Source organism: Phocoena phocoena, chromosome X (genome assembly GCF_963924675.1).
Source record: "Phocoena phocoena chromosome X, mPhoPho1.1, whole genome shotgun sequence".
Classification (NCBI taxonomy): domain Eukaryota; kingdom Metazoa; phylum Chordata; class Mammalia; order Artiodactyla; family Phocoenidae; genus Phocoena; species Phocoena phocoena.
The window spans coordinates 35,522,969-35,550,656 of NC_089240.1; positions in this window are offsets into that span (position 1 = coordinate 35,522,969).

The window sequence follows — 27,688 nt, forward strand, 5'->3', positions numbered from 1 at the left end:
TCTTAGGCATGCATTCACACTGGAAATTATCTATACCATGTTAGATATTGTGCAAACAGGGACACTTTGGAGAGTAAAGGGGGATGCTATTAATAATTACGCCCAAACAACAGATGGAAGCCAGGACCATCCCAGATAATATATAGTCTTTCTATTTATGACTAGTATCTGTCTTCTTAAAATAGCCGAGGGGACATAGGATATTTTTGTGTTTCTCCAAAAGTATTCGACGATGTATGAGTTAAGGTTACACTAGTGGTGGTGACACTTCAAGGAGCAAATCCCAGTTTATTTTTCACTCACGTGAAGTCCAAAACACATATTGCTGATTGGTGGGAATGGGAGATTGGGCGGGGGGTGCTTTGCTCCATGCAGTCATGCAGGGACCCAGGCTGATGGAGCCTTCTGCCAAGTTCCATATGTGTCTTTCAAGTAGGGTGACCAATCATTGTCTGGGAATGAGGGGTTTCCTGGGGTGCAGATTTTCAGTGCCAAAACTGGGGCAGTTTCTGGCAAACCAGGACAGTTGGCCCTATTTCCTATTTCCAAGGTTGCCCTGAAGATTGACATCCAACTGATCGGGAGGGGAAGAGAGAGAATGGAGAATGGCAGGCTTGTAGGAGCCAGACCACTCGTCACGTCTGCCTGCTTTCTGTTGGCCAGAACAGTCTCATGGCCACACCCAGCTGCAAGGGAGACTGGGAAATGTAGTCTAGCTGTGTGTCCAAAAGAAAAGAGAAATTGGTTCGGTGATGAGCTAGCTGTCTCTGCCATGGAGGGGAAATGAATAATGTCTTGTTTTACTCCTGGGCCCTCGGACCGAGATTGACTTCTTTCTTAGCTGGCATATGCCTGGGAGGGGTTAGTGCCCACCCCCCGCCATCTCCCTTTATAAATTTAAGTCTCATTTGCCTAGCAGTCAACAGAGTCAACTCTGAGTGTCCACATGGCCCAGGCCTCTGCTGATGGGCAGTCTGGAGCACTCTGGGGTTCTGGGGAGGTCAGGGGCATGGACTGTGGAGGTTACACCCGGCAGCCACAGAAACTCACTAGAAGGGAGTGAGGTTGCCAAGCAGGGAGGTGCCACATCAGAGGGTCTGGCTGCACTGAAGACTGAAAACGTGTGGTCTGTGAAGCCGCTGTGATACCTTCCAGCACCCATGTTGAATATACATCTAGCAATGTAATTAGTCTTCAACATGGCTGCTTTTTTCCAGGCCAAAACCATCAGTAGATCATTTGGTGCAAGCCGAGCCTTTCCATGGCAGTTAGCACCCTTAACAACCCTTACCTCTCCTAGCATCCTTGAGAAGTGGGTTAAGGCTATTAGCCCCAGGCTGGAAGCTACTGTGTGCAGAGTGACACCACATGCTTGACTCTTGCAAGCTCTGTCCTCCCCTGGGTGCCCTTGATGCAGCCAGGGACTTGTCTGGAAGATCGTTTTCACGTACTTGACTCCAGGGCCTCAGGCATAGGGGATCCCTGCCCTCCCTGGTGAGGGGGAGTTTGGGCCAGAAGCAGAGAAGGAAATGATGCTAATTTCACTCCTTTCCCCTCCTGTGGGAGGCAAGACTTGGAGCCAATGTGGGTGGTTGTCAACAAGACCCCCCAGGACAACCCCAGCTAGAGGGACCTTGGTTTCTGCAGCCCTCACCCAAGAGACCAAGGGCTGGCTCTTCAGAGCCTGGGCTTGTAACCCAGGCCTTTCCTTCCATAACTCTCTCTTTGGGTCAAAGACTTGGTTGACCACTGTGTTCGTTTCCTGTGGCTGATGTAACAAATTTGGTGGCTTAAATCAATTACCGCAAACTTGGTAGCTCACAGTTCTGGAGGCCAGAAGTCTCAAATCAGAATCACTGGGCTGAGATCAAGGTGTCAGCAGGGCTGCTCTCCCTTTGGAGGCTCCATGGGAGAATCTGTTCCTCTCCTCTTCCAGCTGCTGGTGGCTGCCAGCTTTCCTTGGCTTGTGCCAGCATCACTCCAGTCTCTGCCTCTGTGATCATGTGGCCTTCTCCTGTCTTCTGTACTCCCTCTCCGCCTCCCTTTTGTAAGGACACTTGTGATAGCTTTTCAGATCCGTCCAAGGTAATCTCCCCACCTCAAGATCCTTACTTTAATCACACCTGCAAAGTCCTTTTTTCCCGTATAAGGTAACATTCCAGGGATTAGGACACTGACATCTTTTTTTTTTTCTGAAGGGGGCATTGTTCCACTTCCCACAGCCGCTATAGCACAGAATACAGTTGACCCTCGAACAAGGCAGGGGTGAGGGGCGCCAGCCCTCCCTGCAGTCGAAAAATCCATGTATAACTCTATAGCCGGCTTTCCATATACACGGGTTCCGCCTCTGTGGATTCAACCAACTGTGGATCGTTTAGTGCTGTAGTATTTACTATAGAATAAAATCTGCGAATAAGCGGACCCGCGCAATTCACACTTGTGTTGTTCAGCGGTCAGCTGTACTTCAAACAGTGTGAGACCCGCTCTGGGTATACGTGGCGGTAGTGTTCCGAACGCAAGTTCACGTGCCTAACGCACAGTGAGGCCGAACAAACCAAAATGTCAGTTTGGAGCAGAAGATTTATGGCCGGACCGAGCTAGGAGAATGGGTGCCTTGTGCTCAAGAAGGACATGAACTCCCCAGTGGTTTTCAGCGAAAAGCTTTTATAGGCAAAATCTGGGGGGAAGGCTGCAGGGTGTGTGACTTGCTTCTGATTGGCTGGTGGTGAGATAACAGGGCGGTGCTCCAGGAATCTTGTGCAGTAGGAGGGGATGGGAAGAGACCACCTGCTCTGTGTTGCTCCTGTTGCAGGAAGGGGGACCCCTTCCAGGGCCCGAGAGTGGGCTCTTGTCTAACACTCGGAAATGAATTGTCCAAGGAGACACAAGTGCTGACAAAGTAAAAGACTTTTGGGAAGGGGTGCCTGGGAGGGGAGCAGTGGGGTAAAGAAACCCAGGAGAACTGCTCTGCCACGTGGCTTGCAGTCTCAGGTTTTATGGTGGTGACGTTAGCTTTCCGGGTTGTCTCTGGCCAATCATCTTGCTTGGTTTGACTCAGGGTCCTTCCTGGTGGTACCGGCATCTCTCAGCCAAGATGGATTCCATTGTGAGAGTTTCTGGGACGTTGGCAGGACATATGGGCTGGCGTCTCCTCCCTCCTTCTTTAGGCCCCTCCCTAATTCTTCTGGGTTAGTTTTACAAGACATACTATGGACTGACGTCTCCTCCCTCCTTTCAACCCTTCCTGAATTCTCCAGGTTATGCGCGGGCTTTCTCTAGTTGCGGCGAGCGGGGGCTGCTTTTTGTTGCGCCGCGCGGGTTTCTCATTGCAGTGGCTTCTCTTGCTGCCGGAGCACGGGCTCTAGGCGCGCGGACTTCAGTAGTTGTGGCGCACGAGCTTCAGTAGTTGTGGCTCGCGGGCTCTAGAGCGTAGGCTCAGTAGTTGTGGCTCGCGGGCTCTAGAGCGCAGGCTCAGTAGTTGTGGCGCACGGGCTTAGTTGCTCCGCGGCATGTGGGATCTTCCCGGACCAGGGCTCGAACTCGTGTCCCCTGCATTGGCAGGTGGATTCTTAACCACTGTGCCACCAGGGAAGTCCCAGCACCACGTTCTTTATCGGGACCTCTTGTTGTGAGACAACTCAGACAAGCGGTTATTGTCGTGCCTGGCCAAGGCGGGTGGTTTCAGTGAACAGCTCCCTAACACTCCTGATCTCATTTAATTCTACCAGGGCCCTTTGAGTGGGTATTATTAGTTCCACTTGGCACTGTGAGACTCAGAGAGGTTAAGTAACTCAGTTAATGTAACACAGTGGGTAAGAGATGAAGCTGGACTTAAACAGGACTGTCTGACTCAAGAGTCCAGGTTTTTTCCATGGAAACACAGTTAAGTTCTGGAAGGGCTGGACTCAGTTGGAATGCAGAGGACCATGCGCGTTGATTTTCTTGGCTGTGTTGGAGAGTCTGGCCTTTTTGCCTGTGTGATATTCTGATTTATAATAGGAAATGTGTATTTGGTCGTAGTCCCCTTTTCTGGCACAGAACTCCTAAAACCCTTGGAGTTCCCTGGATGCTGAGAGCCATAATGGTGTCTTTTGTTACGTTAATGAAGTGACTTGGAGAAAGCACCTAAGGATGAGGTCTGGTTGCCAGGAGAGCCAAGGGAAGGATTAGAGGGTTGGAACTTGCAGTCCCATTCCCTGACCTCTGGGGATGGGAGAGGAGCTGGAGATTGAATCAATGCTCATTGGCCAATGACTCAATCAATTATGCCTATGTAATGAAGCCTCTATAAAAACCAAAAAAAAAAAAAAGGAAGGACAGGGTTTGAAGAGCTTCCAGGTTGGTGAACACGTGGAGGTGTGGGGAGAGTGGTGAGTCCAGAGAGGACATGGGAGCTCCGCGTCCTTTCCCCACACCTTGCCCTATGCATCAATTCCATCTGGCTGTTCCTGAGTTATATCCTTTTAAAATAAACTGATGATCTAGTTAAGTAAAATGTTTCTCTAAACTCTGTGAGGTGCTCTAGCAAATTAATCGAATCTGAGGAGGTCATGGGAACCTCCAATCCACAGCCAGTTGGTCAGAAGCATAGGTGACAACCTGGACTTGTGACTGGTGTCTGAAGTTGGGGCTGGGGGGGGAGCAGTTTTGCAGGACTGAGCCCTTAACCTGTGGGATCTGAAGTTCTCTCTGGGTACATAGTGTCAGAATTGAGTTGAATTATAGGACACCCAGCTGGTGTCCGGAGCACTGCTTCGTGGTGTGAGGAGGTCCCCAACCCCACAAACACGTTGGAAACTGGGTCCAGGAACCCAAAAGAGTTGGCGTCAGGGAAGTGGGATTTGCTAGAACGGCCCTCGCCCACAGAAACCTGTAGATTGGGAAGGAAAGGGATGACAGGGTGGAGGTTGAGGAACCTTTGATTCCTACGTGGCCACGTGGTCACCCATGCTTTGGAGCAGCAGCTCTGCTGCAGTCAGTTACTAAAGATGGATCCAACTCCAAGGAAGCTGGTTCACTGGATGCATAGGGAAGTACAAACTAATAAGAAGAGGGCCAAACACCCTCTTCCCTTGGCTGTTGTTATCTGTAGTTGCGAAAGTAAAAGTGAACGCTGGGTCTGACTTTGATGCTAGACCAAGCTCAGATTTCAGTGAGTCTGAGTTTGGCACTAGCCTCACAGCCGTCTCCCAAGGTGAGAATCAAAGTAGGGGAAGGACAAGCTCAAGAAACTATTGAGGGCTTCCCTGGTGACGCAGTGGTTGAGAGTCTGCCTGCCGATGCAGGGGACGCGGGTTCGTGCCCCGGTCTGGGAGGATCCCACGTGCCGCGGAGCGGCTGGGTCCGTGAGCCATGGCCGCTGAGCCTGCGCGTCCGGAGCCTGTGCTCCGCAACGGGAGAGGCCACAACAGTGAGAGGCCCGCGTACCACAAAAAAAAGAAAAAAAAAAAAAAAAGATAAGGATTGACAAAAGGGCCAGGGTCCCTTACTTCGACTGCTCCCTGGGTACCCGAAGCCTTTTGCACAAGAGTCAGTAAACCGGTCAGGGGTGGAGAAGAGGTTTATAGGACCCTTAATACGGGAATCCCATGGACCCGTTGATGAAGACCTCACTCGAGCTACAGCCAGATTGAGAGGATATAGAAATGTAAGGGTGGATAAGGTGATGAAAGTTGGAATGTCTAAGCTGATGTTATGTAAAGAAGTTGAAGGTTTTGTGGGAATGGCTATTATGTCTGGCTGGGGAACACTTCCCCTCCCTAGTGCTGTAAACTCCAAACCTGTGGAAGAAGTCCTAAGAGAGGCTAACGCTTAGGAACATAATTGATGATGGAATTAAGGTAAATGTTTGTAGGAGAACTGGTATGTTGGAACACGCTCTATGTGAAGTGGTGGTGTGTCTTTTACCTGATTGTGTCATGGGGATGGACATTGTATCTGACTGGGGAATGTTCCCCCCACCGAGGATTGTAGAACAGAAGGCACGTAACTCCACTCCTCGAGCAATATTAATGGCACTTGCTAAATGGGAACCAGTAAGACTGCCTGAGCCCGCACAGCGTGGAATAGACAGCAGGGACAAATCCTCTGTGCCATAGCCCTAAGTGGAATGTAGACTGGGACTTACGGCAAGAGTGCGTGAGCACTCCCGGCAACTGCAGGGACTTGGAACTAGAGAATTCCCGTCTGAGGGCTATTTACTACCTTGTTATTGGGCATTACTAATTGAAGCTACCCCTATGACTGAAGGATATAAAATGATCTTGAAACCGGAAATACCCACAATGTCTCGGGTCATGTCAGAAACACTCTAACGGGGATGGAGTGCCCAGAAGAGTTCCAGAACAATATGGAAATGGGTCACACAGGATGTTGTTATTGGGAGAATGCAAGGAGTAGATAGGAGCAGAAAGCCTCTCTTCTCTTAGGATTGACTCTGGAACTGTGTGAGGAGCTGCTGGATTCTGTCGTCACTTGGACAGTGCCCTGTAAACAGCTCTCGACTGACAGAGAAAGAGCTGCTTGGTTTGTGGACAGCAGTTCCACAGTAAATGGGCAACGTCCTTGATGGAGGAAGGTAAAAACAAATCAGCTTGGTGGGCTGAATTGCATGCTGATTTCCTAGCAGTGATGGAAGAATTGAGCAGTGGTAAAGCCCCTGTGTTTGGGTTTTTACTGACTCATGGGCAGCAGCCAATGGCCTGGCCATACAGTCAGACAGAGGGCAATGGAAACCTGGCCTATTAAAGGGATGCCCATATGGAAATCACTATGGGAATGTGAGGGGTGCATTAAAGGAGGACGTGTCGATGCTTGTCGGAAGAACCCCCTTCCAGGTTTGGGAGGTGACTGGAATCAACGAGCAGATATTCATCCCTGTGTGCTCGTTGGAGGTGGCCACCTGGGTCTGTGGGATGAGTGGACATGGGGACGCTGCAGCAACACGGAGATGGTCTGGATCTCCACGAAGTCTTCTTGTTCCCTCAGAGGCCCAAGATGCCAATGAGAGCTGTTCTGTCAGCAAGAGAGACAGAGAGTGCGGAGGGCTGCGTGGCAGATTCTGGTGGGAAGGCCTTGACCATAGCTGGCAAGTGAGGCTGAGGCTGGAAGCGCTGGGGGCTCCAAACGGGTCCTGACAGGCACGATGCTGACTCTGGCCTGGGCTGTGCATACCCGGCGGTAGATGCAAATGCTCAGGGTGTCAGGAAAGAACCCGAACACGAGATAGCGCACCAATTTGGACATCCGAGCATCGTTTCTTCAGACCAAGGAGCACAATTCACCAGCTTATAATGTCCAAGGATGGACAGTGAGGTATCCTCCTCAGAGTTTGATAGAGAGTCAAAAGGGGCAGTTAGAACAGTGGTGGTCTATAACGGGGGATAGAAGCCTGAAGGGCTGGCTTCCACGCCTTCACGAGTGTGTGTTCACACGCACCATAAACATGAGTGAGGTCAAAGGAGTCTCCCCACTGGGTAGATCTCTCTGTTTTTCTTTCTGGTGGATCTGGGAGGAATGACTTACATTATTTCCACTTATCTCATTGGCTAGAACCCCATCATATGACCTCAGTCTCACTTCAAGGGAATTTGGGAAATGTAGTCTTTCTGTGACTCCAGAAAGAAGAAACTGCTACAGGATTTGGGGAACATATAGGATTATAGCTTTTCAGGACTCACCATTCTTGTTTATCTTTCCCCGCCAAGTGTCTAGTGCTCCCTCACTTGTCCCCTATGTCACCTGCCTCTCCAGATTTCATTTGCACTGAGGAATATAGATGACCAACAATAGCTTCAGACATGACCCCTCCTTAGAGATAGTTGCACATTAAAGCAAATTTAAGCTTTTGGCTAGAGGGCTAATTCTTTGATGTGGGAATTTCAGGCACGAGTAGGCCAGTAAGGGAAATATTTGGGGTTTTCTGAAATGACAGACTGGGCTTGTCCTATGTGCCGTCTTTTATGCCATTTTGCCCAGGCTAACAGTGTGAGTGGCTGTGATATGAGATGCGCCCAGATCACTGAAGCATAATTTTCCTCTGTCTGCCCAAAGGTATTGACGTGAAGTGGGGAGAAATGATTGTCCACCCCAGCTGATGTGGAATCAGCTTTCAAATCACCCATCTGTCATTCCTCCCTCTCTCCTTCCCTCCCAGAGAATGAAAGAGGCTTAATCCAGAGTGGGTCTGTAATGAGCCTGGAGAGGGAATTGGGGAGGATTTCCCTGAGGTTCTGGGAAGACTGAGGTCTCTGTGTTGCTCACTGTCAGATTCTGGCTCACCCATGGCTGTCTCTGCGCCTCCCTCTCATTATGAGCACCCCTTTTGTTGGCTGCACCCATCCCCCAACACACATTCCAGCCCCGTGGTGCCTTTACACTGTGGCCACCTCGTTAGGCTGGAACTACATTTCCCAAAATCCCCTTCGCCGCCCAGTTCCATGGTTCCACCTTGGGGTTTGCTGCAGGAGAAATTTGCATGAGATTTGGAAGGCTGTGGTGAAACGGCAGCCACTTTTACACTCTGCGATTCGGTGTGAGCCAGGTGCATGGGAGCTCTCCCATGTTGCTGCTGATCTGCTGGCTCACCTTTTTGGCCCCAGGGCACAGCCAGTCCCTTAGGTTCTTCAGCTCTGGCTGGATCTTTGCCTTTGGTTTCTCCAGATCCTGGACCAAGTGCCCGTGCAGTTGTGGCTGACAGTGCCAGCTTTTCCTGCAGGTGACTCATACCGTGGAGGTTAGAGGCTGCGAAACGTGGATTCTGGCTGCCATGGTGGGTGCCGGCTTACCTTTGCACGGCCTCACACCATCCTCCAAGATGGCCCCCAGTGAATCTCGCCTCCAGGTATTCACACCCTTGAGCCGTCCCTTCCACATTGTCCTGGTTTGGTCTGTGTCACCGATATGAGTATGGTAGAAGTGATGGCATGTCACTTATGAATTAGGTTATAAAAGACACTGCACCTTCTGTTTCAGTCTCTCTCTCTTCCTCCCTCCCACCCTCTTCTCTGAGATCTCTTGATTTGGAGAAAGCCACCTGCCATGTCAGGAGTAGACCTATGGAGAGGCCCATGTGGTAAAAGGGCCTGTGAGTGAGCCATGCCCCAGTCAAGCTTTCAGATGACCACAGACTCCGACTGACACCTTGACTGCAACCCCATGAAGAGACCCTGAGCCAGAACCATTCCGCTAAGCCACTCCCGGAGTCCTGACCCTCAGAGACTGAGATAATAAGTGTTTGTTGTTTCAAGTAACAGAATTTTGATGTGATTTGTTACACGGCAATAGATAACCACCACCATGTCCATCTTTTCATCCCCACTACTGGCCTTGCTGCATTCAGACCCTCCACCAGACTAGTCAGTGGTCTTACATGGGCAGTTTAATCAGCTCCCACAATAAATCCCTTAGTCTGTATCACTCAGTGGCTCTGCTTCCTTGATCAAACCCTATATGATACCACAAGGAACTAATAGGAGAGATCCTCCAGTCTTTTCATCGTTGGTTTGCCCTGTAGCAGAGGTTCTCAACTTTTGATCAGAACCACCCAGAGAGCTTTAAAAAAAAATACCACTGTCTAGGTCTTGTCTCCAGAAATCCTGATTTAATTGGTCTGAGGTATGGCTTGGGCATCAGAATCTCTTAAAACTCCTGGGTGCTTTTAATATGCAGACAGGGTTGAGAACCACTGACCAGTCCTGCCAGGTCCCCACTTCTCCATTTTTCCTTGAACCGGGGCATGGGCACCCAATCTAGGCACCTATGGTGACTTTTCTTTGGAGACTGACACCTAGAAGTAGGGGCCATAGGAATCTTTTCACTGGTGGAGTTTTCACTGCAGCAAGACTGAGTTGCCAGGGCAGCAGGGCAACGTGGCAGTGGCCTCTGGGGTCTGGTTCCGGTTTTTTTTTTTTTTTTTTTTGCGGTACGCGGGCCCCTTGTGGCCTCTCCCGTTGCGGAGCACAGGCTCCGGACGCGCAGGCTCAGCGGCCATGGCTCACGGGCCCAGCCGCTCCACGGCATGTGGGATCCTCCCGGACCGGGGCACGAACTCTCAACCACTGCGCCACCAGGGAAGCCCTTGGCAATGATTTTTTGAATCTGACACCAAAAGCAAAAGCAACAAAAGCAAAAATAAACAAGTGGGACTACATCCATAGCTTCTTGATTCCATTTTTCTGCCTTGATCAGGGGACCTTTAAGTTCTGTTCCAATGCTGAGAGTCTGGATCTGGGAGCTAAATTTTATATTAACTCCCCAAATGACCCTAAGAGTACCCAGCCCTTCCATGGGCCTCAGTTTCCTCATCTGTCAAAGAGAGGACTGTGTTAGGTGTGCTCCAGACCCTTTGTCTTGGGTTGGGTTGCCTGGAAACAGGCTCTAATGTGATGTGTGTGTAGGCTATTTCTCGGGGACTCCCTTTAGGGTCAACATGTAAGAGAGTGAGGGAAGCAGGATTGGGCAGAGGAGGGCCCGAACTGTGATACAGTCACGACAGAGGCCTCCCATGATCCCCTGGGAGCCTTGGAACTGGTGTGGTCCTTCAGGGTTGTCGCGAATTGAGGCGAGGGGGTTGAGCCTTTGTACCCCCAATCAACCAGTCATTGAATGTGGTCTGCCCCCAGGGAAGGGGAGTGTGACTTTGAGTGAGGCAGTTCTCTTGGGCTGAGGGCAATTCCTGGAGGGGGATTTAGTCGAGAGCTGTCAGCTGGAGGAATGAGTCTCTCTGTCGTGCAGGGGGGCGGGAATCCGAGCAGGATACCCTACTGAGTGCTACAGCCTTCCAGTTGGAAGATTCTGTGACCATATCCCTAACTCCAGGGTGATTGGTGGAGAACAGGGTGGACTTCTTACTCCCTTTGGCTAAGCATGACATCAGACACCCCAGGAGAGTAGCTGAAAGGTTCCAGGAGACCAAAATCTTGATTAAAGCACAACTGCCCCTAAAACCACCCTCACCATTTGCAGAGGGAGAGCCAGAGGGAGGTGTAAAGTCAACTTGCTTCAAAGAAGCAAGGCCCTGGGGAAAAATTAAAAGCCACTCCTGATGGAAGGAATGGCTTCCCGAAGGAAAGTCTACCAGGTATAACACTCAACTCCCTAGAGTACGGAAGATAACGGGGCTGTGGTCGCCATGGTAATGGCATCTCAGATTCCAACTGAATGAAACTACTGGCTGGCCTGTCAACCACCCAGCAGCTGCATTTCCAGTGGGAACCAGTCTCGGTGCTGGGCAGGGGCAGGGAGGAGAGACCACCTCATATGTGCACACAGTGGGCTCGTGGGGGCCTCGATGCTCATATGTGTGCCTTCACATATATGATTCTTTATAAGGGCGTCTGTGCACACGTTTGTGGTCCTGAGTGTGGAAAACCAAGTCCAGCTGTATTTGTGTGTTGGTGTGGAGGGTGAGGTCTGCATGTCACATCCCCGCCCATAAACTACAGGCAGAGCTGATGACTCCATTTAAGGGGCATGGTTTTAGGGCCTCTTTGCCCTTCTTCAAAATATCAACAACTACCATTGTCCACTCAGCATTAGAAAGCCATTTCTTTGAAGAAATTTTCTACCTTCCACAGTTCTTTTTAAAACACAGATAATTAGCAGCTACCAATCCCCCAAGAATGGCGGGCTTCCCCAAAATATAGGCGAAGAAACAGAAGAAGCTGGACCTAGCTTAGTGCCTCTCATACATATTTGTATACATTTATGAACGTGTGAATATTTGAATAAATGGAGGGAGGAGAGGGGCAACCAGGAAAGACAGTGGTCTGATGGGGGAGTGGAAGGGAATGGAATCGGTCGCAATCCATTTCCATTTCCAATTCAGTTCCGTTTCTTGAGCACCTGTGTCGTGCTAGACATTGAGCGGGGGGCCAATAGGGGGGAGTAGGGCCGATTGGGGCCCTACCTCGGCAGCTCAGAGTCTTTGGGGGATGGGGGCTCCTTCATGGGTTTCCCTGGCGCCGGCTCGAGACCACAGTTCTTTATCAAGGCTGGAACCTCAGCCTCCTTCCACAGCCTTCCTGGGCCTGGGTGCTGATTTGTCCCCTGTCGTGATCATAGTCTGTGCCTGTCTGGAAATTTTCAGCCATACCCCTCTACTAATCCCGTGTCTCAGTTGCCTGGCCCCAGAAGCAGACAGCAGGACAAGGACAATGACTTGGACACTGGGCAATCAAGACACGGAGCGGGGGCTTCCCTGGTGGCGCAGTGGTTGAGAGTCCGCCTGCCGATGCAGGGGACACGGGTTCGTGCCCCGGTCTGGGAAGATCCCACATGCCGCGGAGCGGCTGGGCCCGTGAGCCATGGCCGCTGGGCCTGTGCATCTGGAGCCTGTGCTCCGCAACGGGAGAGGCCACAACAGTGAGAGGCCCGCGTACCGCAAAAAGGGAGGGAAGCCAGTACAGGGTGTGTGTATTATGGGGCAGGTCTCACTGTGGGCAACTGGGCTTAAATCCCCATGGGGACGTCTGGGACACAGTGGACAGCACCCCTCTCAGAACTGTCCCAACTGAAGGGCAAGGAAACTGGGGTGATTCTCCACCCACACCTGTTTGTCCTAGGCCGAGGGCTGCCCCTGGGAGACTACTCCCTGTGCTCGCAGCCTGCCCCACTCACCAGCCAGGGAAAGCCCTTTGAGGAGAGCAAGCGAATGGCAGGTGCCACTCCGTGGCGGTTGGCACGGACCGGAATGATCAACACCAACGGGAGAAGGGTGGGGCATCACCAGCATCTGCTACACCCCGTGTGGCCCTTCCAGCGGTGTGACCAGGCCAGCTGGTCCTCCTGGCCACAGCTTAGCAGGCCCCGTGGTGACAGACTTCAGACCTCAGACCTGAGCTGGGTCAGGGCCAGAGAGTCAGGGCTTCTGAAACGTTTGTGGACTTGAACTGCCTGGACAGCCTCTGCCAGCTGCAGGCTGCAGATCAGGCAATCCCGCTCAGCAGGGAGCTGAGGCCCCTCGCTCATCTTGATGCAAGCTCAGACTGTGGCCTGTCGGCCCAGGGCTTTGGTCCTCAAGAGACATCATCCCCTCCTCTCCCCTTCCATCTGCTCCTGATTGCAGGCCAGGAATCCGCCCTGGATGCTGACAAGCACTCCTGGCTTCTGCTTGCTCGAGCCCCAGCCCCTTGTCTCCCAAGGACTGTTTTGCACTTGGCCTTGTCACTTGGTTGAGGAAAAGTCCTCTGGCTCCTGTGCCTGCCGCCTCCCTGCTCTGAATGGAGGGGAGACCTTCCCTTCCTAGGTTATAATCAGCTCCACCCCCTGCAAGCCTCCAACTAATGGAGTAAGGATGGATGGAGGAGGGCGAATCAAAAGGTTGGGGCTCGGGCAGCACCCCCTCGGCTTCATCTCAGGTTGCTAACTAACTTTCCTATTCTGTTCTGCTCAGATTCCCACCCATTTCCAGACTCTCTGGACGTTGAATTCAATTCAACAGCTGTCAGAAGACTTTCTGTGAGTCCGGGACTGTTCCAGCCTGAGGGGATAAGAAGGAAGTCAAGATGAGCCCCTGACACTCGCAGGTTGGAGGTGGGGGGCACATCCGAGCTCAGCATCGCCGTAAGTGATACGTCTGGTTTCTTTGGCTTTTGACCTGCCTGGGCCAGAGCTCAAAAAACCCTTATGACCTGGGAATATATTGGGCTTCTGAGCACCAGAAGATGGGCCCCAACCCAGGTGAATGTTCAGCCTGCAGTGGCCTTGAGCTATCCAGAGGTGGAGCCTCACGTCAATGGGGAATTTCCGTAGGAGCCCTTTGCGACAAGTGCCCTGTTCACCAAGGCGGGGAGGCGAATGTACAGTCTCCAGCAAGGTTGACAGGGAATGCCGGGCTGTTTCACAATCTGCAGGCACTGATGTGTTGCCCCCTCTGGTCAGTGTGTGGTCTCTGTTCGGCAGTTTTTGGGGATTTTTTGCGGTACGCGGGCCTCTCACTGTTGTGGCCTCTCCCGTTGCGGAGCACAGGCTCCGGACGCGCAGGCTCAGCGGCCATGGCTCACGGGCCCAGCCGCTCTGCGGCACGTGGGACCCTCCCGGACCGGGGCACGAACCCGCGTCCCCCGCATCGGCAGGCGGACTCTCCGCCACTGCGTCACCAGGGAAGCCCTGTTCGGCAGTTTTGATGATGCAGTTGCTGCTATATATCCCCCCATGCTTTTGCAGATGCTCTAGCAAGATCTGCCTTTCCTCTCCCCAAGGTAAAGTAAGTGGGCTGCCTTCTACCTCTACCATGTGGGCTCCTGCCACTGACCCCCAAGAGAACAGCTTTGCCCACAAGTAAACAGTTCATAAAGGAACCCCCAACTTTTGTTGGTTGTGAAATAAAAACTGCTCCGACTTCCTTGCCACAAAGGTCTGGCCAATATTGCATTAAGGGCAGATAATCGTGGACTGTGAAGGCTCTCAGGGACTTGGAAATCTCTTCATGCACCCTCCTTCCTCTCCTACCAAAGATCAGACCCGCAAGATCAAGATCTATGGAGACAGGAAACTCAGAATCTTTAGGAAGCACTGTAGAAGGGGGAAAACATTTATATTTCTTTTGTACAACTTTCCTTCCCCAACCGAGCCCCGCCCCACACTATGCCTTTCCTGGTGCCCATGCTGAATAATTTTCATAGAGCTTTCACAAACATCATCTCATTCCCCTGCCCAAGCATATTGTGAGATCTGTGGAGTGAACATTATGATTCCCTTTATACAGATGAGGTTACGCAGTGAGCCTCAGAGAGCCCAAAAGACTTTGCCCCAGAGTAGATACCTGTTTTAGTTAAGATTCGGTACAGAGACTCAAAACAGCTGTGGCTTAAACAAAATGAAAGTTTACTCTTCTTTCCCATTAGAGTCTGGGGGTAGGCAGCTCTGTTTCGCAAAATCATAGGGACTAAAGATCCATCCTTTGTTCTGCCAAACCTAGCATGTGGTCCTCACCTACATGATCCAAGATGGCAGCTCCAGCTCCAGCCATCACATTTGCATTCCAGGCAGCAGAATGGAAGAATGGGTGAAGAATAAAAAGGGGGAAAGAGAAACATGCCCCTTCCCGTTAAGTACATGTCCCCAAAGTGGCACTCACCACTTCTACTTTCACTCTATAACTTAGTAACATGGCCGTACCTAACTGCAAAGAAGGCTGGGAAATGTCGTCTTTGTTCCAGATGACCATGTGCCCAGGTGAAAATTGCGGTTTCTATGTCTATGAAAAGAGGGAGAACATGTATTGGGGGATAACTAGTTGTTTCTGCTACAGTGACTTTGCCATCAAGGGGAGAAATCAGCTTTTAAATCGGATTTTTCTGACTCTAAATTCTGCCTTCTTTCCTCTGCATGCCATGGGGTATCTCTTATGTGTAGTCTGATTCACAGAATCATAGAATTTCCTCACCGAGGAGTACTTTGTGGGGTCCTTTTATTTTCCCTTGAGTGGATGCCCGAATTAGCTCTAAAATTGCCTAGACAAATGGCCACTGCCTCTCTGGAATATCTCCTAGCCCAGCCCATTTGGGACTGGCTCTGATTGTTAACAAAGATCTTTCTGTGATTGAACGCAAACCAGTTTCCCTGGTCCCTCTGCCCATTGGGCCTCATCCTGTCCTTCTGTACCTCTCAGAGAAGAAAGCGTCTACTCCTTCCTTCCCTCTCCTGCAGAATAGCTCTTCAGAGGTTTGAAAACAGACCATCCTAATCCTCTTGAGTCTTCTCTTCTCCAGGTTAAATATTCCATGTTCCACTAACCAGCCCTCGGGTGGCCTGGTGTCCACCATTCTAGACATCCTCCTGTTGATGGAGGCTCCTTCCCCTGGACATCCTTCTCTAACATGATGACTTCCACACTAGGACACACTCCACAAGGGCAGAGGGATCTCCCTGAAGGCCAGAGTATTCAGCCCTCAACCACTCAACCACTTCAGCAAAAGGGACTTGTGTGGGGTAAATGCAGGGACTGTTAGAGGTCTCATTTAGTGTTCACACTCTAAATTCTCTGTGAAATGCATGGTGGGGATGGGGCCAGGATAGAGGACCCCACTACTCTGACATCTGGGATGCTCGTTCGGGGCTTCTTTAGTCTCTGAGATTCTAAGTGTTATGGACTGTGTATCTGTTTCCCCCCAAATTCATCTGTTTAAAACCCTAATCCCCAAAGTGATGACATTTGGAAATGGGGCCTTTGGGAGCTAGTCATGAAGATGGAGCCTTCATGGTAGGATTACTGCCCTTAGAAGAGACACAAGAGAGCCCCCTCCCTCCCTCCCTCCCTCTCTCCCTCCCTCCCTCCCTCCCTCCCTCCCTCCCTCTCTCCCTCCCTCCCTCTCTCCCTCCCTCCCTCCCTCCCTCTCTCCCTCTCTCCCTCTCTCCCTCTCTCCCTCTCTCCCTCTCTCCCTCTCTCCCTCTCTCCCTCTCTCCCTCCCTCCCTCCCTCCCTCCCTCCCTCCCTCCCTCCCTCCCTCCCTCTTCTCCTTGCCATGTCAGGAAACCAGGAAGAGGGTTCTCACCAGAACCCACCATGGTGGTACCCTGATCTCAGACTTCCAGCTTCTAGAACTGTGAGAAATGTCTGCTTCAGCCGCCCAGTCTATGGTATTTTGTTTAGCAGCTCGAGCTAACTAAGAGATTAACAGCTGATTTCACATCAAAACCATAGAAACCAGAAGGCAGTGAGATGGCATATTCAAAGTGGTGAAAGAACAAAAAGCCATCAACCAAGAATTCTGTATCTGGCAAAACTGTCCTTGCAGGAGGAGCACAGGCCCAGGGATGACATCTGGATGCTTGTATCAGTTAGGATTGAATTTGCAGCAGGTAACAGAAAACCTGGCTATCAGTGGCACACAGGATAAAGGTTTTGTCTTTTTTTTTTAATTAGTTTATATTTATTTATTTATTTATTTAGGGCTGCGTTGGGTCTTTGTTGCTGCGTGAGGGCTCTCTCTAGTTGCAGCTAGCGGGGGCTACTCTTCGCTGTGGTGCATAGGCTTCTCACTGCGGTGGCTTCTCTTGTTGCAGAGCACGGGCTCTAGGCGCGCGGGCATCAGTAGTTGTGGCACGTGGGCTCAGTAATTGTGCCTCGCGAGCTCCAGAGCACAGGCTCAGTAGTTGTGGCGCACGGGCTTAGTTGCGCCGCGGCATGTGGGATCTTCCCGAACCAGGGCTCGAACCTGTGTCCCCTGCATTGGCAGGCAGATTCTTAACCGCTGTGCCACCAAAGAAGTCCCAAGATTTTGTCTCTTGCAACAAAAAAATCCAGGTCGGCATGATGGCTCCACCATGTTGTCAAGGACCCAATCTCCTGTTTTCTTGACTTGCCATCCTTAACATGGGACCTTTATCCTCATGGCTGCAAGATGGCTGCTTCTTGGGATTGCAGCTGTATTTCAGGCAGGAAGAAAGGGGAATGCAAAAGCCAAAGATGTTTTTAAAGGGGAAATATTCTCTTTTCCCTGGAAGCTCCAACTTGTGAGTTTTGTTGATACCTCATAGGCCAGAACTGGGCCACCTGTCCTCTGCCCAGCTGCAAGGGCAGCTGGGAAGAGAAGCATTCTGGTTTTCCAGCTTCTGTGGTCGAAGATGATGGAAATCTTTTTGTGAATGATTTGGGGTGGCCATTCCAGTGTGTGCCATAATGTTCTGCAAACTAGAGGAACCGGGCTCAATAGCTTCTTAACTCCTTTCCAGCTGGGATTGTGTGGGAATGGGACTGGTAAGAGGCTGCATGAACTAATGGAAAAAACACTTTAAGGGCTGTGTCATTGTAGATTCTGGAGTTTGAATCCCGGCTCTGCCATAACAAGCTGTGTGACCTTGGATAAGTCACTTAACATTGCTGAGTCGCACTTGTTTTGTGTGTAAAGTGGGGATAATAATACTCACTTGTCAAGAGTGCTGTGAGAGAGTCATGTGTCAAGTTCCTAGCACAGAGGTGGGCCCACAGTAGGTACTCATCAAAGTAGTAGATGAGTCCAGCTGAGTCTGACTGGTGAGTTCCTTGGGGAGCCAGGTTCCTGCTTAAGCTTCACTCAGGACCAGGAACTGCCTGCTCTCTCCCTCCCCCCACCCCAATCACAGTCACTGATGGTGACTGGGAATGATCCAGATCATGCTGGAGTGCCCAAGGGAGCAAACTAATTGGTCCGGGCAGAGATCCTTTGGATCCCCCAGGGAGGCAGCTCAGCATGGATAGAGGCCACCTCAGTGGATATTAAACATTCACCAGACAGTAGAGTGCAAATTGCGGGCAAGGTTTTAATCAGAGCAGGGCTGGTGGGTACTGAGACCATGCAGATGAAGTACAGCTCTGAGCCCGAGGGGCCGCCACTAAGGTGGCATGGGGAGGGGGTGGGACCCTGAGCCAGAGATGCTGAGGGCTTCCCCCGTTCCCACTAAAGGTTGAAGTCCTCCTGCCACGATTCTGGCTCCCTTGGCCGGGACGACTTACTTGGCTGATCTGAAGGAGGCCTGGGGCCTTTGATGACACTCGCGATGACTCAGGGCTGAACGAGGCTTGGAAGCACTCATTGAGCTGCTTGGGCAGGGCGAGCTGGGGCTCTCGTCTGCCTTCTGAGGACCTATGGCTTGGGCCTTGTTGTGGGCTGCATCGTGTCCCTCCCCCAATCCACACATTGGAGCCCTAACCACCGTTATCTCAGAAGATGACTGTATTTGGAAATAGGGCCATTAAAGAGGTAATTTAGTTAAATGAGGTCACATGGATGGGCCCTAACCCAGTCTGACTGGTGTTGTCCCTATAAGAAGAGGAGATTAGGACACATATAGAGGGAAGCCTATTTGACAACACAGTGATAAAGTGGCCACATACAAACCACCAGGAGAGGCCTTGGAAGAAACCAACCCTGCCGACAACTTGATCTTGGACTTCCAGCCTCCAGAACCGTGAGAAAATACATTTCTGTTGTTTAAAGCGCTTAATCAGTGTGGCAGTCCAAGCTCGCGGATACAGGCCCCTACAACCCTGTTCCGTGCTTTCATCCTGAAAAGAAGAAGGATGCCAATTTGAGTTGATTGGCATTCGTCATCCATCTTCTTACGTCTGTAAACTACCACATGCACCGTCTCTATTATTATCAGGAAATGTTAATAATAATAGCCAACAGGAGCTGATTGTGGCTAATAGTGGGGTCTGGAGAGTGAATATTTTGGAAGACTCCCTTTAAGAGAAAGAACACAAAATTGCAAATACAAAACCTAGTATGAAAGTAAATGTTTAAATGTGAAAAGAAATAACAGGTTACAAAATTTAAAGGCTCACAGAGACCTCAAACTTCATAAAATCCAGAAAAACTATATAATATTTTTAGTAATTAACCGTCTGAAATACTTTTATGATTCCTTTTTCTACTTTTCGGGGCTGCGCGGCTTTGATCGTCTTTTCATATGGTAATGATTTTTTAATATCTTTTTTATAGAGACAATAGAAAGATCATTCAGCCTTTCCTGTAGCCCGCCTGATCTCCTTTTAACAAAATTGTTAGCAGTGTCGTAAAGTTTCTTTTAGGTTCACAAGTTGTCATTGGTAATTAGTTTCCATTGTGGTGGAATCACAGAGGAGCATTTTGAAGCATCTGCAGATCTCCTTTCAGTTTGTTTTTGCTTCTACCGAGAGGCTTCTGTCTTCCTGTCCTACTTGAATTTTGGTATGATCAGTATTCTAAAACAAAATACATACAACACTGCATTATTGAGTATACCCCTGACAGAAGCAAATTTTCATCTTGTCTAGGCATCAATGAGAATGGGATTTGTCACTTACAGTTTTCCACGTCTGAAGACTGGAAGATTTTCCACAGACTAGCTTCTGGCACCATACATTTCAAGCTTTGTTTCTCTGTACTACCTCCATAATTTTGGAGGCTGGGAGCCATAGGATACTGGGACAGATCGTATTTTCCAAAATGGACGCAACAAGGTCTCCCATCCCACATGCTCTTCTTGTAATGGGATATTGACATTCCTCTCATTGAGGCATGGGGTCCGTTCTCCTTCCCCTTGGACCTGAGTGGATCTGTGATTATGGCAGAAGTGATACAACGTGACTTCCGAGGTTAGGTCATGGAAAGTGATACAGCTTCTGCCTGGCCCTCTTGGGACACTTGGCCTTGGAACCTAGCCACCATGTTATGAGGAAGCCCAGGCCACATAGAAAGGCCACAGCCAGCTGAGGTCCCAGCCAACAGCCGGCATATACTACCAGATATGTGAATGAGATACCTCCAGATGATTCCAGCTCCCAGACTTCGAGCCACCCCAGCTGACACCATGTGAAGCTGTGACAAGCTTCCCCATCCAGTGGCAGACTTGTGAGCAAGACAAATGATTGCTGTTGTTTTAAGCCAACAACTTAAAGTCTGGGGTGACTTGCTATGTCGCAGGAGACACCCAGGACGCACACAATTATATCGTGAAACGACCCCTGGCATGTACCACCAAGTTACAATATGGGGCAAACCAGCCCAGAGGGAGTGTTCCCAAAGACCATGTCTACTCTGCCATGTGTGAGGGCTAGCACCCACTTTACATGGAAGTGGCTGCAAATAGTATATACGTATATCCCTAAATAAAGACTAATTGTATCCTCACTTCAGCTTCCCTTCAGCCCGATCCCAAATATACCCATGGCTACTCTTACACCACCAGACCCAATGGGAGGTGTGATGAAAGGGAAGTCGCACTGGAAACAGATGGTGGTCTGTACAGAACATACAAGTGCCCTACTCTACCTGAGCCAAGCTTGGAAGGGGCCTGTGTAAGTGAGGGGCCCGGAAAGTCAAGCTTTTAGGTTCACAGGAAATCTACTTCTGTAGGCAAAATTTCTTGAACGCTTATAAGTGCTACCTGGGCTAAGTTTTTTACATGAATAGTCATATTGGAGCATAGATCAAGACCCTATAGGTGGGTACTGTTCCTCCCGTTTTATAGATAAGAAAACAGAAGCCCAATATAATTCAAATATGTCCAGGATATACTTATTGAGCACTTGGATTTTATAACTAATAACTGTGTATTATCTTACATTGTACAAAGGATCTGTACATCTATCCTGGGTGTTATACTTACAACAACCCTCCAGGCGCAATTCTTACATCCATTTTATAGAGAAGCACACTGAGGTGAGGTACTGAACTGGTATTGTGGGGAATATGAAGTATAAGATGCATTCTTTTTTTTATAAAAATGTTTATTTATTTTATTTGGTTGCACCAGGTCTTAGTTGCAGCAGGCGTGCTCCTTAATTGTGGCTCGCGGGCTCCTTAGTTGTGCTTCGCCGGCTCCTTAGTTGTGGCATGCGAACTCTTAGTCGTGGCATGCATGGGGGATCTAGTTCCCTGACCAGGGATTGAACCCAGGCCCCCTACACTGGGAATGCGGAGTCTTAACCACTGCACCACCAGGGAAGTCCCTGAGATGCGTTCTTTACCCTCAAAAGTCTGGGCTCCTCAAAAGGGATAAGAAATGCTTTTAAGGTGGAAAAAGTAACCAAAGATGCTGGGGATGATAGCATTATGTGAGGAAGGAGTTCTGCAGCACTGGGTAGTGGGAAACAGGCCTAAGAAGTGGTATCCCACTCATGTGAAAGTTGAGGATCGCCTTAATGCTTCACCTACCAAGGATGAATTTCTCCTTCTGGTGGACTGATGTGCCCTCTTTGGGTGAAGTCATGGATAATTAACAAACATTTACTAAGGGCCCTTTGGGCATAAGACCCTGAACTAGATTCTGGTCTTACGTTTAAAGAGCTTAGAGTCCTGCTGAGAAGAAAAGCCAAGTAATAATAATAAATTAGCTACCATTCCAATTGTTTGAGAATCAGTCACCCTGCTAGGCATTTCCCCCCGCTCCATACAATCTTGTGGAGATGAGAATTACTATTCTCCTTTTTAAGAAGAGAGAGAACTGAGAGACTGTAATTTGCCCAGATCCACAGATATTAAGTAGCAGGATGGGGATTTGAAGCAAAGACTTCTTGTCTCCCTGCCCACTCGCTTTCCACTCTGGTTAATGCTACAGAGTTCTAATCTAGAAAGGGTCCAAAGAGGTGGCCTAGCAAGCCAGAGTGGAAAGGGCAGGAAGGCCCTTCATCTGGTTCTACAGAGAAGATAGTGCCTTAGACACAGAGGGTGGGGTCCGTTTACCCTGGTAGAGAGACGTAGGGAGGACACTGGCGGAAAGGAGGCAGCATGAACAAAGGCAGAAATCGATAGGGCGTTGGTCGTAGTGCACAAAAAGGGGCTTGAGCAGAGCATGTGTAGAGATGATGGGAGATAATTTATTCTTATGTATTTGATAGGGTTTTTTTATTGCTACTGTAAAATGTACTTTTTTTCATTTTCCACTTTTTGTTGCTAATATACGTAGAAATGCATCGAGTTTTGCATATTCACCTTATATCTCATGACCTTGCTAAGTTCATTTATCAGTTCTAGTAGTTAGTTTGTAGATGTCCTTGAATTTTCTACAGACACAATTATATCAGCTGAGGACAAAGACAGTTTTACTTCTTTCCAATTTGTATGCTTTTTCGTGCTTTGTTGCACTGATTAGGACCTCTAGTACCGTGCTGAGTAGAAGTGATGAGAGTGGACATCTTTGTCTTATTCCCAATCTTAGAGGGGAAAGCAATTGGTATTTCATGGTTAAGTATGAAGCTAGCTGTAGGTTTTTTGTAAATGCCCTTTACCAGATTGGGAAAGTTTTCTTCTATTTCTAGTTTGCTGAGAGGCTCTACCATGAACTAGTCAAGCCTTCTTAAAATGTATAGCCTGGTCTCAGTTGTGCTATGAGGGATTAAGGAGGGTCATGACCTTTCATTCATTCGTGGAGTGTTTATTGACTTGGGTCAATGGTCTTAGTTGGGAGGTAAGGGAGACAGACAGCAGCAGTCATTCTCAGAATATGGCCATGTCCAGCTGAGTGGTAATCTCTCAAGGTCATCAGCAAGTAGGGAGAGCTGCATGGTGACTAGAAAGGGCAGAGCAGAGGGACCAGAGAGACTGGTCCCAGGGCACAAATAAGGCAGCACCATGGGAAAGTCTAGAAATAACTGGAGCGTGTGGGAAATAGGAGTGCTAATTCCCAGCATTAGCCCCATTTACGGGTGAGGAAACCGGTGTACAGGGGGACTAAATAATTTGCCCCAGGTCACGTAGTAGTAAGTGGTAGAGCTGGCGTTTGAACCCAGGCAGTCTGGCTCCAGAGCCTATACTTTCAACCACTGTACCATCCTATCCAAACCATGATCTGATTGCTCCATCCTTTACCTCTGTTCCCCTTTGAATAGAACTGATGAGCAACCCTGTCCTGATGGTGACAAATGTCACTGTCTTCACTCTGCTGGGTGCAGCTCCATTTGTCCTGAGGACCCCAGGCTAGAAGGAAAGCCAGGATTGGCCTGGACCCAGCAGGGCCCCTCTGCCTATAGCAGTGCAGAGATTCTGCAAGTGTGGGTGGCACCTCAGTTTCTGGATTGGGTGTTTGTCTTCAGGGTCAAAGTCAAGCTTGCTGAGGGGGCCAGGTCTCTGTGGAGGGTTAGGGGCAAGGCTGTGTGGAGCCAGTCTGCGGGGAAGGGTGGTTGACCTAGGTTTGCATTTTATTTTGAAAACTTTTCCTTCAACATAGCCCTGTCAAGGGATGATTCAGCTTCAAGGTGAACGTGTTTGAAAACCTTCAGATCTAAAAGCCTCCTTTTCTTCTGTCCCAGCATCTCCTCCTCTGCCCAACCTCTTTGTTTCCCCTGATTGGTGTCTCTTATTTAATAATGGGCAGTGGACCCCCTGTAACCCTCCTGATAAATGGCTATGCCTATTCCCATCTGTCCCAGGAATCTGAGATCGGAGACCTTGGAAATAGGGCTTGTCCGTCCATTACCTTATATACAGATCTGCCCCCCTGAAAGGCAGTGTTTCTTGGACGTAAAATGTTTATTATGCCTTATTGTACCTCTTGTGAAGAGACTTGCTTATAAAACTTTGTTGTGATCTACTATCCCCCCATCGCTTTCTTGTAGATTATTTCTGCTAGACAATTCAGCCAATGGGCTGGAATTAATGCAAACCGGTTTTCTCCCTAAAGCGTCGGCGCAGCCTGCCCCATGGGACTGAGCTGTTGTAGACAGGCTTTCTCTGCCACTTCACCCGGGGCATGTGCGATTCCAGGGGCCCCGTGGTTTCCTGAAAGTGGAGGTTAAGAGCCAGCCCCTCCGGCTAAAGAGCTGACTAACCACAGCGCCACAGCCAGGGCTGAGCGGGGAACATTTGGACCTGGAATAATTGCTTATGTAGTTTTAATTGCTCATTTATCACACTAACAGGCCCAGAGTACTGATCGTTCGCGACGTGCTCAGTAATTCAAAGAGCAGGGGTGAGGTCGGGTGATGAGGAGTGGCGGGGTGAAATGAGGTAAAGGCCGAAATGCACGGCACCAGAGGCTAGTGGGGAGGCAGTGGCTTGTCCCCTTTCTGACACGGAGCGAAGGCTGTGTTCCACACCAGCATTTCACAGTTGTTGGTTTGAACCCAAGAGCAACTGTGCTCCCAGCTCCCCGCGAGGAAACCCAGTCCCTGGACAGCACTCTTTGGTTTGCAAAGCACTTCCACCCATGTGAGCGGCATGATTTGGGCCCCCAGTTTCCAGGTGAAGAAAAAGAGACTCCATAACATGCTTTGCCCAAGACCACGTGGCGGCCGGCAACTGGTGGAGTTAAAGCCCAGACCCACATCTTGTCATGCCAAATGTCTGGCCCTTTCTTCCTTCGGGACAACAAAATATGGGGTTTTCTCTCGGTTGCATTGACATTGCTGCAGTTGTTAGATTCTGGAATGAATGTCCAGTGGTCTAGGGAATTTATAATAAAATACAGATTCCCGCGTCCACCTTCAGTAAGCACGGCAGGGTTTCCAGGGGTGGGAGTGGGGTCCGTGTTTAAGAAATTCCCCAGCCCAAACCCCACTCCCACCCCCGGCAGCTCTGACGATTGTCCAGGGCTAGGATCCTGTTCTCAAGGACACGCCATCGGCCCCAGTCCTCCTTCAAAGAAAAGCATCACGGCAGGTGTCTTGGTTTGCGTTCCCCCAGAAACAGATTCCGAGTCAAGGATTTGAGTACGCAACAGTTTATTTGGGAGGTGAAGAAAATGAGACAGGGGAGGGAAGGCAGAAAATGGAGGGTACGTCATCAAACAAGTTACCTCTGTGGGCCACACGGCCTTAATCCGATTGGGGACATCTAGAGACAACGCAGAACGTGCCTCGCTGTCATCACACCCGACTGTCCTAGGAGTGAGAGTGTAAATTCTCTGTCACTGTCGCTTTCAGCCAACCCTGCAGGACAGAGCAGACTCCAGCCCCAAGAGAAAGTCCTCAGGCAAAAGAGATGAAGCTTCTGGCATTTGTGGGTTCGGTTAGCGCGCACTACAGTGGAAGGCCCTCAGGGATACAGGCAGGATGGGGACAGTGTCCCTACAGCAAGCATCCTGAGAGCCCCTGCCCCCAACCAACTGTGCCGTTCATTCAATTTGTGAATTGAAATCGTATTAGCGTTTCCCCTAGGAGTTATTGATGGATTTATTTTCTTCCTCGGTTTCTTCTTATCCTCCCACTAATGGGGATGATCCTCCGGCCCTAAAAGCCAAAGGAGATGTAACCACCATTACTGGCAAGAAAGCAGTGAGAGGGAGCTACAGAGAACCCGAAATCTGTGATGTGGTCTATTCCTTCGAACAGCAATTCAAGAACATCATCCTTGTACCTAGCAGGAGACACAGAGGGATGATGTTGACATGTACAACCTCCTCCAGAAAGTGAACCTAGGGTTATGCCCTCAACCTGGCTTGGTAACTATAATGCGACAGCGTTCTTTCCCTCTCAAGAAAGCACACTGGAGTGAGAGCACACAAGTGAGTGAGAGTGGTGTTATTTTAGGGATAACCTGGAATGTATTCTAATTTGTTTAAGCCAATAATTTGAGATTTATGTATTTTTATCATTAATGACAAATTTTGTGCATGGCAATGCACGGCTGACAGGGACCTATTCATTGAGAACCACTATTCTGCCCCATCAAAAAGAAATGTGTTTGCTTTCTTTTTGCTTCAAGGGCTGCAAACTCGCTGGAAATGGTTTATTTGCACGCATGGCTAACTTCCCATCAGTTGATCAATAAATCAATCAACAAATATTGATGGAGTGTCTACATTGTGCAAGGCATTGCGGGGATTTATTGTAAATACAAACGTGGCCCCTGCCTCAAAGGAGCTCACAGTCTAATTGGGGGCAAGATCTGTAGATGTGAAAAGGGAACCTATAACGTAAAGCCGCATATAAATGTTGAACGAGTGGTGTACACTCATTGATTGGGCTTGGAAGAAACCAAGGAAGACTTCTTGGAGGAAGAGTGATTTGAGCTGGGCCTTGAAGGATAGGTAGGAATTTCACAAAAAGAGAACAATGGGAGGCATTGCAGGCAAAAGCAGCAGTGCCAAGTTAGGAAACGCCCAAGGCTTGTTCAGAGCCGGTGAGGGAGTCTGCCTGGCCACAGTGGGGCTCATAGGTGGGACAGGCACTGTTCAAGCTTGTTGGACAGCCTGGAATACTGTTGTGTCTCTCTCATTGAAAGACACGCCCAGTCTTCAGTGTTGGAGCTTGGTCACGGCTATGGACTGAATTGTGTCTCTCCAAAATTCATATGTTGAAGCCTTAACCCCCAATGTGACTGTATTTGGAGATAAGGCCTATAAGGAGGTAATTAAGGATAAATGAGGTCATAAAAATGGATCCTAATCTGATAGGATTGGTGGCCTTATAAGAAGAGGACAAAATCCCTCTCTCTCTTTCCTTCTTTCCTCCCTCTTTCTCCCTCCCTCCCCCTCTCTCCCTCTGTGCTTGCACTGAAAAAAGGCCATGTGTGGACACAGCAAGAAGGCAGCCGTCTGCGGGCCTTCACCAGACACCGACCCTGCTGACACCTTGGTCTTGGACTTCCAGCCTCCCGAACTGTGAGGAATACATTTCTGTTGTTTAAGCCACCCAGCTTAATGAAAGACAGGTGCCCCCTCTCTCTACCTAATGAAAGACAGGTGCCCCCTGGTATGTTTATTCACGCTCCAGACAGGTTCCAGCCAGGGTCTGTGGAGTTGGCAAGGGTCCCAGGGCCTCCCTGACTCTGCCCACTCCACTCCACCAGGGTGGCCTGGCGTCTGCCGCCCTCTCTGGCACCTACGAGCCTTACGCAGCTGCAGTCCTCTTCACATCGGGGATGTGCTGGAAGTTCAGGCTGGGTTGACCTGCCCCTCGCCCCACATCCCTCCCCAGGCCATGCTCCAGGAGGGCTGCCAGATCTAGTGAATAAAACTACAAGACAGCTAGTCGCATTGAAATTTCAGATAAATAACAAATAATTTTGTCACTCTAAGTATATCCCACATAACATTTGGAAATACTTATACTAAAATATTATTCACTGTTTATCTGAAATTCGAATATAACTGAGCATCCTTAATTAATCTGACAGCCTTCTGTGGGAGGGCTTATGACCACGCGTGGCCAATCAGGAGACTCCATGCTCTGGGTCACAGTGGTTGGCTTAGGGCTAGGCGTGTGACCCAAGGTCGGACCCTTCTTTGCAGACACACACTGGGACTTCTGTTGGCGCCTCGACCGAAACCTCCCAAGCCGTCAGGTT